Genomic DNA, 12505 nt, shown 5'->3' with positions numbered 1-12505 from the left:
TTAATGTTCAAAGATTTGGTAATTTACTAATTTGTGCTCTTCACTATTAATGGACTCTTTACTGGGGTGAGAGGGAGTTATTAAATCAAACACTTTACCATTTCAACAGGAGCTGTTCCGGGGGTCCATGAAATCATGAGCATTGCTGCAAGCAATGCATGAAACTGTCTTTTTTTTTTTAACCTGATGAAACAACACCTAAAATTAAATTCCTGCTCCTTCCTTCCTTCCTCAGATCCTCTCTGATTCTGTGATTCCTTTAATTAACATTTTCACACCCCAGTACTATAAAAAGAGCCCCAGTATATCTCTACCACTTCTTTCTTTCCTTCATTTAAAATCATTAGCAGTTTAAATGTACAGTGAATTAAAGGAATTCACCCTCTGGCTCTGAAGACCTGAAGTCATTTCTGTGAATAGGTCTTTTGACCCAGATCATTGTGTGGTCGGCACACAGAGTCTTTTAGAGAGGAAACTGACTTGAAAAACTGTGAAGATGAAACGTCACAGAGAGTTTTGGGTTAGACTGACAGGAGACGTGATCTGCCGCCCGGCCCTTTGTTCTCAGTAACCAGGATGTGGCCTGGTCCCATGCATGGCCTTCCTGCCATTTCCTAGTCCTTCTATTGAAATTCCCTCATTTTCCAAATTTATTACAAAAATGTCCAATTTATAAATATTATGAGGGTGCTTGACAGGATAATATAGAGTTCAATTTATAGGTCGATTAGTATATTCAGAACAAGTTTTTAAAAATTATCACTTATTTATGTATTCAGCATTTGAGCCTGTTTCCTACCTGCCCAGCTCAGCGGGGGTTGGGAGACAGCAATTCCCTGGAGAAGCACAGCCCTCACCATGTCCTCCTGTGAGTGGGAACCTCAGGGTTTAGCAAGGCCCATTGCAGCAGCTCCTGTGGGCTGTGGTCCTACGGTGAGGAGGGAGGAGGGAGAATGTTGCAGGCAGACCAAGAGTCTCCTCTTTGGAGTGAGAGGGAGCGAGTGTATTAGGCCATTGTGGTGAGCTCTAAACACAGTCTGCCTTTCTCTCCCTGCCTTGCGTATTTCCTTAAAGAGACCCCAGATTTGGCAGGTGGAGGGGCCAGTCCCCCTGCTCCTCACCTCCTCCTCTCTGCAGCCATGAGTTCTGCTTTTTTTGTCTCTGGCCTGGAGACTTTTGCATTTCTGGTCCCACAGGGTGCAGAGCCAGTTCTTGGTTAGACATCATTTAAATTAATAATGAGCTTGCCTGGAGTCCCCATTGCCTCCAGGGTGACTGCCTGTGCCAGAATCCCTGTGGGGCCGGAGAACCTTGAGGTTTCAAGGTTTCAGTGGATTCCAGGCAGTGTGAGTAGGTAGCTCTAGGATAGGCCCAGGTCCAGTGTTTATATTTTATAATATTTTTTAGTCCCAATTGTCAGTTTCCTCTTCATCTCCCAGGCGTATTTCCTGTTATTCTCTAGAGCAGCTGCAGTCCTTTTTGTCTGTCCTGCAGTGCATAGCCCTGCCTGCACTATCTCAGAGGTGGTCCTGCAGCCACGCCACATACAGCTGCACAGACAGGCCCGGCGAGGGGGTAGTGGGAGCGGAAATCTAGCTCCTGTCCCTCTGAGCCAGACTGTGCAGCCTGGGGCTGGGCTGGCTCCCACCTGCAGATACTTCTGGTATCCTGTGCACATTCCCTTGCCCAACCTGACGTCACGCCAGCCGTGGTGAGCATCAGCTGCACTTCTGCCATATCCCAGGCCAAGTGCTTGCCCCTCCACAGTAGTCTGCTGCAAAACAGCCCATGAGGGGAAGTTGAGGGACTCTATTGCCCAGGAAAATCCTCAACTTAGAAGACTTAGAATCAGGGATAAATGCCATTGATTCCTAACCTTCAGAGGGACAATTCTGAGACACACATTATAGTTCCCCAAGTTCTCCACACTGGTCACCAGCTCTTTGACCCCTCAGTTCTTGGCCCTTCCTTTTGCACTGAGTCCCTCTTGCTCCTCTCCTACTCTTGCTTCCTGGTCTCACATCCCAATAAACTATTCACCCCCAGGTTTTTGTTTCTGACTTTGCTGGGAGGACCCCAAACTAAGAACGCTTCCTGGTGGAAAGTACACCTTCTCTTAAAACTCATATGAGGGCCCATAGGAGCTATGGGTAGTTCCAGAAAACTGTTTCTGATGACAGAGCCACCCAGCCAAGAAGCTAAATCTGAACACCCTATAACCTGTTCTATGACTTTTGTTCCAAAGAGCAGCAAGGAGAATGAATGCCCTGGGCTGGCCCTGTGGGGCTCTGAGCCTCCCACTTTGGGAGAAGACAGAGGCTGTCCACATTTGGACAAAATGGAAGGTGCTTGGGCCGACAGCTGAGCTAGAGAGTAAAATTACTAACATAAACTAATCCAAATGAGTTCAGGACAGACTGTTAAAAACACTTAGAGGAACATAGAAGGCACTAGGTGAGTGCTGCCTAACAGAGCATTCTGCAGAGATGGGGCTCGGCTATGCTTGCAACCTCAAATCTGGTGACCACTGGCCACGTGTGGCCATTAAGAACTTGAAATGTGGCTAATGTGACTGATGAACTGAATTTTAAATTTAATTTAAATGTAAATTATTTTAAATAGCCACATGTGACTAGTGACTGCCAACCTGGACAGAGCAGATATAGGTTAGCACTGTCCAACAGAAATATAATGTGAGCCATTTATTTAATTGAAAATTTTCTAGTAGCCACATTTGAAAAATAGGAAAGAGAAACAAGTAGAATTAATTTGATAATATATGTATTTTAACCCAAATATTTAAAAGATTATATTTTCAATAGGTAACCAAGATAAAAAATATTAAAGATGTTTAAAATTATTTTTATACTTTTATTTTGCACACAGTTTTAAAATTCAGTGTGTATTCTACATTTAGAGCACATCTCACTTTGGATGGGCCACATTTCTGGTGCTCTGTGGCCACAGGTGACTAGTGGCTACGTTCTAGAGAGAGTCCCAATTATGAAGTCATTGGGGAGGAACTGAGGCTCAAAAAGTGAAATGATTCATTTCAATTGCATTCCTCCTTCAAGACCTTTCTGTTTTTACTGCCCCAGTTCCCTCCAGGAGACACATAACTCTGGCAGTTAGGAGGGAACGAGAATTTCAGCTATTTTCTCTATCAACCTATTTCTGGATTTCTGTGGATAAACACTTAACTCTCAAAATACAACTTGTGAATTGGTGGGCTGATTGGATTTTCAGAAATGAAAATGAAGAGATGGTGATGGGAGGAGAGAGAGGAGAAGAAATGGAGTTGATCTCCAGAAACCTGGGACGGCCACAGGAAAGAGCAATGTGATTAGAAATACTGAAATAGACATCACCATCACAGGGCCCGGTGGGGAATTGGAGGGGGCGGGGCTTTTGCAGGTTGAGGGCCTCTTGGGTCCACACACATCAGAGTTCTCAGGATGCTGTTAAAATGCAAACCCACTGATCCCTGGGATCAGAGCTTTGATGTGATGTGGGGAGCTGGCAGTCAGCCTCCTTAATTAGCTTCCTAATGATTCCTGCACGCAGGTGAGTGTTTGAGTCATTGAGCAAACTTATGAAATTCCATAGGAGGCCCGGATTTGTAAAGGAGCTTGTATTGTGTTAGAAAATGGAAAATGCTTTTGGCCCTAGATCATCACTAGTCTCAATGTGCTGAGCTCAACTATAGCAGACTCGGCTGATGTCACGGTAGTTTCCCCGTATTATTAGCTCCTACTAAGAGGCTTCAATTTGAGGAAGGAGGGGAAGCTCCCAGGCTATAGGATTTCGTAATAGGCAATGCTTTTCCTTTTGTTTGTTTGGTTTTTATTTGTTCTTAGAAAGAAAAAGTCCTCTTAAGCTTGGTCACTGCTGGTGCCCTTTCTATGGTGACCGTTGTTTCTAGCTCTGTTTTTTACAGAGTAAGAGTGGGAAGTTTCTGTTAATTCAATACTAAACTGCTGTTTTTGCTGATTCCCTATGAATTTGTGGCAGTGGCTGCTACCCTGTACTCACAAGAAGGAATCCACAGCTGCCCGACACATTTTGAAGTGTGCAGACAAAGAATAAAACATGAAGAGAAGAGAGGCTGAAGGCTGAGGAGAAGGTGTTGCCAATCTCCATTTCCTTGGGCAGTGCACATGGGGCTCTCTCCCCAGGGGTGCAAGCGGGCCTGCAGCCCCCACTTTGTCAGCCGCTAGAGGCCACGCAGCTTGGACCAAAGTCAAGTTTCTGCTACCTCTGAAGGAAAAGGCCTTAAATTCTAAGCCTCAAAAGCTGTACTGCCTCTCCGGGCCTTGTGAAAACGCAGACTTGCACTCGGAGATGGATGACTTCAGGGCTCAGTGCCCTTGCTTGAGAACTCCCTAATCGGCGGCAGGAAGTGGCAAGCATTTATCACTTACCGAGTGCTTACCCTGTGCCAAACGGCTTTCTGTGCTAATGCCTTCACACAGATGATCCCATTTTGTCTTTATAACAGCCGTGTAATGTTACTCGTATTTTCCTCATCGTACAGATGAAGAAACTGAGGCTCAGAGAGATGAACTTGCCTCAGTCACATAACGATAAGTGGCAGTAGAGGCCCAGCTCTGTGCGACTAGCTTCAAACCCTGTGCTTATTGTGTGCTAGGCTGGTGGCTCTCAAGCGTGGTCCCTGGATCAACAGTTACTGGGGACTTGTGAGAAATGCAGATTCTCCGGCTTCTCTCCAGGTGAACTGAATTGCAAACTGGGGGTGGGGCCGACAGTCTGTGGTGGAGCAAGTCTGCCAGGTGATGCTGACGCTCAGGCGGGAGAACCACTGACTGGGCGGGGCCCTGCTCCCGATGCAGCAAGTGTGATGCGGCAGGCAACAGAACACTCCTTCCGAATAATATTGGTTTGGGTAGCATGCTGCCTGCAACTACAAAATGACAGCGCAAATGATGATGGCGGGAGAAACTGCCATTTCCCAGGTGGCAAAGAACATCACTCGCCCTGCAGGTCTATTGATTCATCCATGGCAAGTGAAGCCACGAGTTCCCACCGAAGCCACTTTGTCATCGGGGCTATTAGCAATAGTTGATGAAGGATGGAACCAGAAGCTGCGATTGGGAGAGACTGAGAATAAGGTGCGGGACCAGCAGAGCAGAAAGCCTGAAGCAAATGAGCTTATAGAGCAGATGGTCTAATGGCCCAGAAATTGAAGGTGAACAAACAGCTAGGACAGAAGTGCTATCCCGGTAAAGACATGCTTTAAAATTGAGGCCTTCGCCTTCTCCTATAGCACAAACCAATGGCCACACTCCTGGTGCATGCATTTGTTAATGCCGGTGCAGCGGGTGTTAAACAGATGAGAGGCGAGGCCCCCTGTAGGGGTGTGTGGCTGTGGGTGTGCTTTATGGAGGTGCTAGGTCATCGGCATAGATTAATGGTGGAGCTTCTTCCAGGTAGCACTTGCCTGGAAGGTGGCCTTTGCCTGTCTTTTACCAGAGAAATGCAATGTGTAAGGCATTTTGCAGAGAGCATTTATAGGAATTTTTCCAAGTTAAGGCAATTTCCAAATGTCCTCCATTATATAAACCTGTGAAAAGGAGCACATAGAAAAAGAGATACCTAAGGCAATAGAAATCTAGCCAATGAAATCTGAATTGCTATTTGGACTGAATTTTGAATAGTTACAAAGATTGAGAAAGCTCAACAATTAAAGATGTTTCAAGGATGGCCGGACACATGTGTTCAGTATGAACTGGGACAGATGAGAAATGCTCTAGCAGTGAGGAAGGACAGGGAGCCAATGTGAGTACCTGCTATGCTTGTATCTTTGTCTTATCTGTACATGTAAAGTCAATATTATTGCAGAATCTTGTAGCTGCTATCAGAGAAAATATCCACCCGGTGGACAATCTCATGTCAGACTTTAAATACATTTCTCAGGGGACTTACTCTGTCGTGCATTGAAATTCATCTAATTATGATGTATTCCCCACTTTGAACAAACAGTGAAAGCAGGAAAGTTCAGATTTACACAAAAGATACATCAGGGAGCAGTTATTTTTTCATCTAAAGGATTCTTCAGCCTACAAAAGGTGTCACTGCAATATTTAATTGCAAGCTTTCCAGATGCATTGAAAATTAAATCTACAACCAATTTTTTCTGTAACTTACACACTGCATGAAGTGAAGTGTATTCATATCTGGTACATGTATTTCATAATTGATTTTGCTCCTACTGAAAGCGGTTAGTGCTCATGTACAGGGGTGGTGCACCCCGCACCAGCAGTTCTTGTGGGGCCTGCTGTCTTCAGCACCTCTCTGGGATCTGTCACACATGTAAGATCAAGTCCTCCCGAGTTTTCATCATGTTTCAACCATTTCAATCACAGTCTCCTAGTTTATAATCATAGTATGTACACACACACACACACACACACACACACACACACTTCACTTCACTTAGTTAACTTCTCCAAGCCTTATCTTAATTTTAGCTGGTTTGGGGAAGAGGGTAGGTACAGTTGATATCCACAAGTCAATCCGTAAAACAATAAACAAGTCATTTTTGAAAGCCAATTACTACTTAGTGCTGTGAAACCAATGCCTTTTGCCTGGGTTGACCTACCCTGGCTAGAACTCCCAGAGGCTTGGGCTGAAACAAGCATAACAGTTGATGTGTCTTTTGTCATCAAGAGTGAAAATCCTGTCTTCATTCTATTTACTTTATGGCCTTAATCTGGGTCTTTGCCCAGATCTCCAGGCTCATGTCCAGTTGAGAGTCTGCTTTCTACATAGCCCCATACAATATATTCTAGACAGCCAAAACATGAGCCACCCTGTTCCTTTGAGTAATTTTCACCCTACATATATTTTTGGGAGGTGAGCGGGTCTTAGAGGGACTCATTCATACTTCCCAGATTATAAATCCTACAATCAATTTTTTGCTCTATTTCACTTATTGTTTCACTCTCATCTTCCTAAAATGGGATATTCTAGGAAACTTGTTTAACAAAATGAACCCCAATTTGTTGAGAATGGACATCAACCTTGAACTCTTGATAGATAAATCAGAACAGAATAAAAGAGACTGGGGTGAACTCAACTCATTTCCACCTAGACTGGCTGTGGGTGCCTTGTTTGTGGTGTTGCTTTGTGCTGACAAACCCAGACTTTGGGAGAAGTCAGACAATTGTGGGATAATCTTGTTGGGGTTGTGGGAATGGACCACACCTCCATGGTTAAATGTCAGGTTTCCCTGAAGAGAGTGGGCATTTCTATGGGCACTCATTCTGAAAGGAAATCAAGCCTAGGTCAGAAAATGAGAACTGTAGGGGCTAACCTTATAGAAGTGAGAAAACAAAACAGCATAATTCATTTCCATATTGTCTGTAGCCCCTTTCACACTGTAATAGCAGAGTTGAGTAGAGAAAATATCATCTGCAAAGCCTAAAATGTCTGCTATTTTGTCCTTTACAGAAAAAGTTTGCAGACTGGTGACCTAAAGGGCTTGATAAAGTACAGAATTGTAAGCTCTAAACACTGAGTTGCTAATTTAGTAAGTCTGGGTAGAAAGTAAAAATTTGCATTATTAAAATTTCTTGGATGAGGCTGATGTTGCTAGTTTGGGGACCACACTTGGAGAAACACTGCCTTATATAATGGCTGGTTATGCCCAAAAATGATGATTTGATTTCTATAATTTGGTCATGTCTTTTGATCACTTCTCAGTCTTAGTGGAGGGCTAAAATGAGATATACTTCTCCAGCAGTTTCATTTATGTTCCAAGAGGATAGGTAGCAGACAGGATAAGAACAAGCCTCTGGAACCCAACGTTTTGGGGAGAAACCCAGCTCTGCTGCCTGCTTTCTTTGCGACTTAATGTATATAATTAAAGGGGTAACCATGTATCCTATATAATAAAAGCCTAATATGCAAATTGCCCCCTCAACTGGGAGTTCAACCAGGAGTTCGACCAGGAGTTTGACCAGGGGGTGGGACCAGCCGGCCAACCACAGGAAGTAAGGCCCCGGCCTGCAGCAGGGTAAGTTACTTAACCTTTCTGGGTCTTAATTTCCTCATATGTTACCATGAGGCTAGTAGCAGTAGTTTCTATATGTCATAAGGTTGGTGCAAACAGTAGAGTAGTTATTGCCTGGAAAGGTCCCTGGCACATATTGTGCAATGCCTACCTGGGGCTAAGGTCCTCCTCCTTCCTCAGCTTTGGATGAACATTAAAATCACCTGGCTTGGGTCTTATCACCAGAGATTCTGAATTAATTGGTCTGGGAATCTTGAAAATTGTAAAGGGAGATTATAATGCATCATTGCCTAATCTATACATATAAAAGCCTAAGTGACTGGATGACCGGCCGGTAGCTATGATGCACACTGACCACCAGGGGGCAGATGCTCATTGTAGGAGCTGTCCCCTGGTGGTCAGTGCATTCCCACAGCCAACCTCCTGCGGCCAGCCAACCTCCCACAGTCTCTCCTCCTGACTGGCCAGCCCAGGTCAGCCCCAATCAGCTGGGAGAAACCCCACCCATGCACGAATTTTTGCACCAAGCCTCTAGTAGAAATATAATGATGGTAGCATGTATAATTTCATGTGGCTTTTATTTTTTTTGGGGGGGGGAGGTGCACATTTAAATAGGTAAAATTAATTTTAACAATTTGTTAATATATTTTATTGCTGATAAATTTAATAATGATATATTTTATTCAAGTCAATAGATCCCAAATATTATCATTTAAACTGATGACCAATATAACAATTTGATTGAGATATCTTGCTCTTTTTCATATTAAGTCTTTAAAATTGAGTCTGTATTTTATACTTGCAGTACATCTCAACTTAGACTAGCTATGTTTTCATGGCTGAGAAGCCACAGGTGCCTAACGTGTAACCAAGATAACAGCATGGAACTAAGTAATGTGTAACCTGGGGAAAGGGCACAGTTGGTGACTGTGGACGAGGCCAAACCTGACTAACCACACAGAGGTTCTATCAGCATTACTGTTCTTAACTTAAATATTAAAAAAGTTACTGCAGCTTCCTTCCCTAGGGCTTGTAATTGGGTGTAGTTATTAAGGACATTCAATTTAATTGGTGTGGAGCTGATGGAGCCAGTTTAAAAGCATGAAGATCAAGTAAAGCAGATTCATCTATATGATCTGCAGAGAAAAGACCTAAACTAGCATTAATGGAGTGGGAATTAAAATAGTGGCCCATTTTGATCCCTTCTCAATGAACCTGGGTACAGGGGGCTAAAGGTGTCTCAGAGAAAGGATATAGAATGTATATAATTAAAGGGGTAACCATGTATCCTATATAATAAAAACCTAATATGCAAATTGTCCCCTCGACTTGGAGTTCAACCAGGAGTTTGACCAGGGGGTGGGACCAGCCGGCCAACCACAGGAAGTGAGGCCCCAGCCTGCGGCAGACAGCTGCCAGGGAAAGGGAGGTCCTGGCTGGCAGCTGGCAGCTGCTAGGGACCCTACCCATGCACAAATTTCGTGCACTGGGCCTCTAGTATTTATTATAAAAGCAAAAGAGAGTTCCAAAAAAAGATAAAAATAAAGATCTGCAGTTCCATCACTTAGAGATAACCACTATTCAGCAGGTAGGTGTATGCTATTTTAAAGCTTTTTTGGTGTATACATTTATATACACTTAAACAAAAACAGGATGTAATAGTGATTACTTTTTTATAGCAAGCTTCTTTGTCACTTAATAATAGCCTTTTATGTTTATCTTAATGTAATTTAATATTCTCCTACAAAGCCATTTAAATAACTTTGTTTGGCCTGACAATAGTCTACTTAGCCAATCCCCTATGATTGGACTTAGAAGCTATTGTGCCCAAATTACCAATGCCAAAAGACTATCACTTGGTTTTTAAATCCAATTTGCTCTTGTCTTAGCTAGCTGGGAAGATGCAGAAGGAAAGAGAACATTTTGTCCACACAGTCTCACTAAGTCTGACCCATTTTATGTTTTTCTCTGGCTCAGATTACAGTCAGCGGCGTGCAGGTTGCAGAGGGGTGCACTATAATGCCATGGAAGTATCAAACAATTCATCTTCAACTGACACCATAATGGGCTGCCCACAGGGGACGCCAAGTGTTCTCACTGCTCTGCTAAGAAGGACCTGTGAACCCCAGAGGGACTTTGCTTTGGTTTAAAATATCAACAACAGCTTATGCTCAGATTTGTATTGCCTTAGGTCCTTCTTGGTGCATGTTTTTCTCTTAATTCTGGTCTTAGAAGTCCTCACTTCTTTTCAGCAGCATCATTCCTGCACTGGGTTGATGGGTGAGTTAAAAAAATGTAATAACCCAAGAAGCCTCGGAATTTAAGGTTTTAGTTTCTCTGGTTTAGTAATTTACATAATTATTTTTGCATGTAGCATTTGTATATTACTTTTCTGATCATTTTATATATATATGAAATTTCTTGGCAATGTCCCGAGTTCTGGCTTCTCAATCTGCTTATGAAGCTATCAACTCCATGGCAACAAAACAAATAAATGTCTGAAGGGCTGCCCAGCATTTGAATAAGGCAAAACCAGCTTTTTGAGCTGCCAAACAGAATTGAACACTTTAATTTGGGGGACAATATCTCTTCTGTTTTATTAATTCTACTAGAGGCCTGGTGCATGAATTCATGCACTGGTGGGGTCCAGCCAGCCCACCCCTGATGGGAGCCACCCCAGGGGAGGGCTGGCTGGGGCAAGGGACTTCAGGCAGTTTGTTGGCCCCACCCCCAATTGGGTTCCAGGGACCCGCTCTGGAGCAGAGCCTATGGGGGTGAGGGGCCACTGGTGTTGTGGTGCTGTTGTTCCGTTGTTCAGTCAATTTGCATATTACCCTTTTATTTTATAGGATTAAAACCACTCACTGAGGAAAAATAGGTTTTCTTAAATGTGGAAGATCAAGATAATTTACTGGTTGCTGGGATTGGATGTGCCTGTGTCTTTGTGGCATGCGTAAACATCATTAGATAGTCACTTAGGAGGTGGGATACTTGCATTCATTTCATCACATGCAAATTCAATAAAACAAGAATTTATTGCATCTTTACTCTATGCTGGTCTCTCTTTGCAAAGTCTACAGAGACAGAGAGGAGCAAGAAATATTCCTGCCTTCAAGGAGTTCAAAGTTTGAAGTGCCTGCTTTCAAAGGACACACACATACTAGTATACATGCACACACATAATATAACTAGAATACAAAATACAATGATGGCTGAGATAAGTGGGGATGCGATACACCAGGGGCATCCAGAGGGAACAACTAACTGGCTTGGGGTAGGAGGAAGGTTTCTGAGAGAAGGTGATACTTGAGTGAAGTCTGGAGGCGAAGGGCAGCATCAGAATAGCACCATGTGTGTCAAAACACAGGGTGTGGTCAGAAAGTGGCAAATAATTCAATGAAGCTGTAGCTGAAGGTGCATGTGGGCCAAGATGTGGCAGGAGAAACTGATTAGAGTGCAATCCGTGATGAACCTTGCTCACTGAAGAACTTAGACTTTGTTCTATAGAAATGGGAACCCCTGAAATGGAACTCCCATTTGACCCTGTGATCCGACTTCTAGGAATATATCCCAAGAATCCAGAAACACCAATCAGAAAGGATATGTGCACCCATATGTTCATAGCAGCACAATTCACCATAGCTAAGGGCAAAGCTGCCTCAAACTGATTGTCAAACTACAGCAGGAAGGCTGGGGGGGGTTGGGGGGCAGGAGGGAGGGCGGTAAGAGATCAACAGAAGGACTTGTATACATGCATATAAGCATAACCAATGGACATAGGACACTGTGGGGTAGGGGAGGCCAGGGGATTGTCAAGGGCGGGGGGGAAAAAAAGGACACATATGTAATACCCTTTGTAATAGTTTAAGCAATAAAACAATTAAAAAAAAAAAGAAATGGGAACCCTGAAATCTTTTGGGAAGGGGGTGACATGATCAACACTGTATTTGGGAAGACTACCCCTCCCCACAGCAGCAATAAGGAACTAGGAAAACCAGGCTGGAGGTCATTTCCACCTTCCAGGAAGGAGGTGGGGAGATTTGGTCTGGAGACTAGAAGGAGGTAGGATCGTAGGAACAAAAGGACAGCCCAGTATGGGTTCTTTCTTACTAAGCTAGTAGTACTTCCAAGCATACCTGTTTCCACATTTGGGTTCAAAAATAATTATTTTGGGGGGAAATTGGAAAGATAAGCAAACATGGGAGATAGGACTGTAGATGCTGACTCTAGGTGGCAGCCTACGGAGTTGTCAGTCTTCTCAGGGGTTATTATTTAATTATCAACTCAAGATGCTTTGAATTCCTCAAAACATTTTATAAAATCAGGAATGCTTGTAGACTACCAGCATTATTATGCTGTGCACAAACCATATATACTAGTATATAATGAATGCTGAAAAGCCTGTAACTGAATTTCAAATAACTTTAAGGCAAACAGGAAAATAATTCTATATTACATTTTTCAGACTTTCCG

At 43.4% G+C, this 12505-nt stretch overlaps 1 protein-coding gene and 1 long non-coding RNA gene across 2 annotated transcripts in view; one reads left to right on the top strand and one right to left on the bottom strand.

Annotated features, from left to right (window-relative positions):
* Positions 1-12505, bottom strand: part of LY86 (lymphocyte antigen 86) — a 60035-nt gene that overhangs the window by 9469 nt on the left and 38061 nt on the right. The gene's annotated exons all lie outside the window — the stretch shown is intronic.
* LOC107183468 overlaps positions 1-12505 on the top strand; it is a 54133-nt gene that overhangs the window by 40547 nt on the left and 1081 nt on the right. The gene's annotated exons all lie outside the window — the stretch shown is intronic.

Source organism: Myotis davidii, unplaced genomic scaffold (assembly GCF_000327345.1).
Source record: "Myotis davidii unplaced genomic scaffold, ASM32734v1 scaffold80, whole genome shotgun sequence".
Classification (NCBI taxonomy): domain Eukaryota; kingdom Metazoa; phylum Chordata; class Mammalia; order Chiroptera; family Vespertilionidae; genus Myotis; species Myotis davidii.
This window is presented reverse-complemented; position numbering and strand designations above follow the sequence as displayed.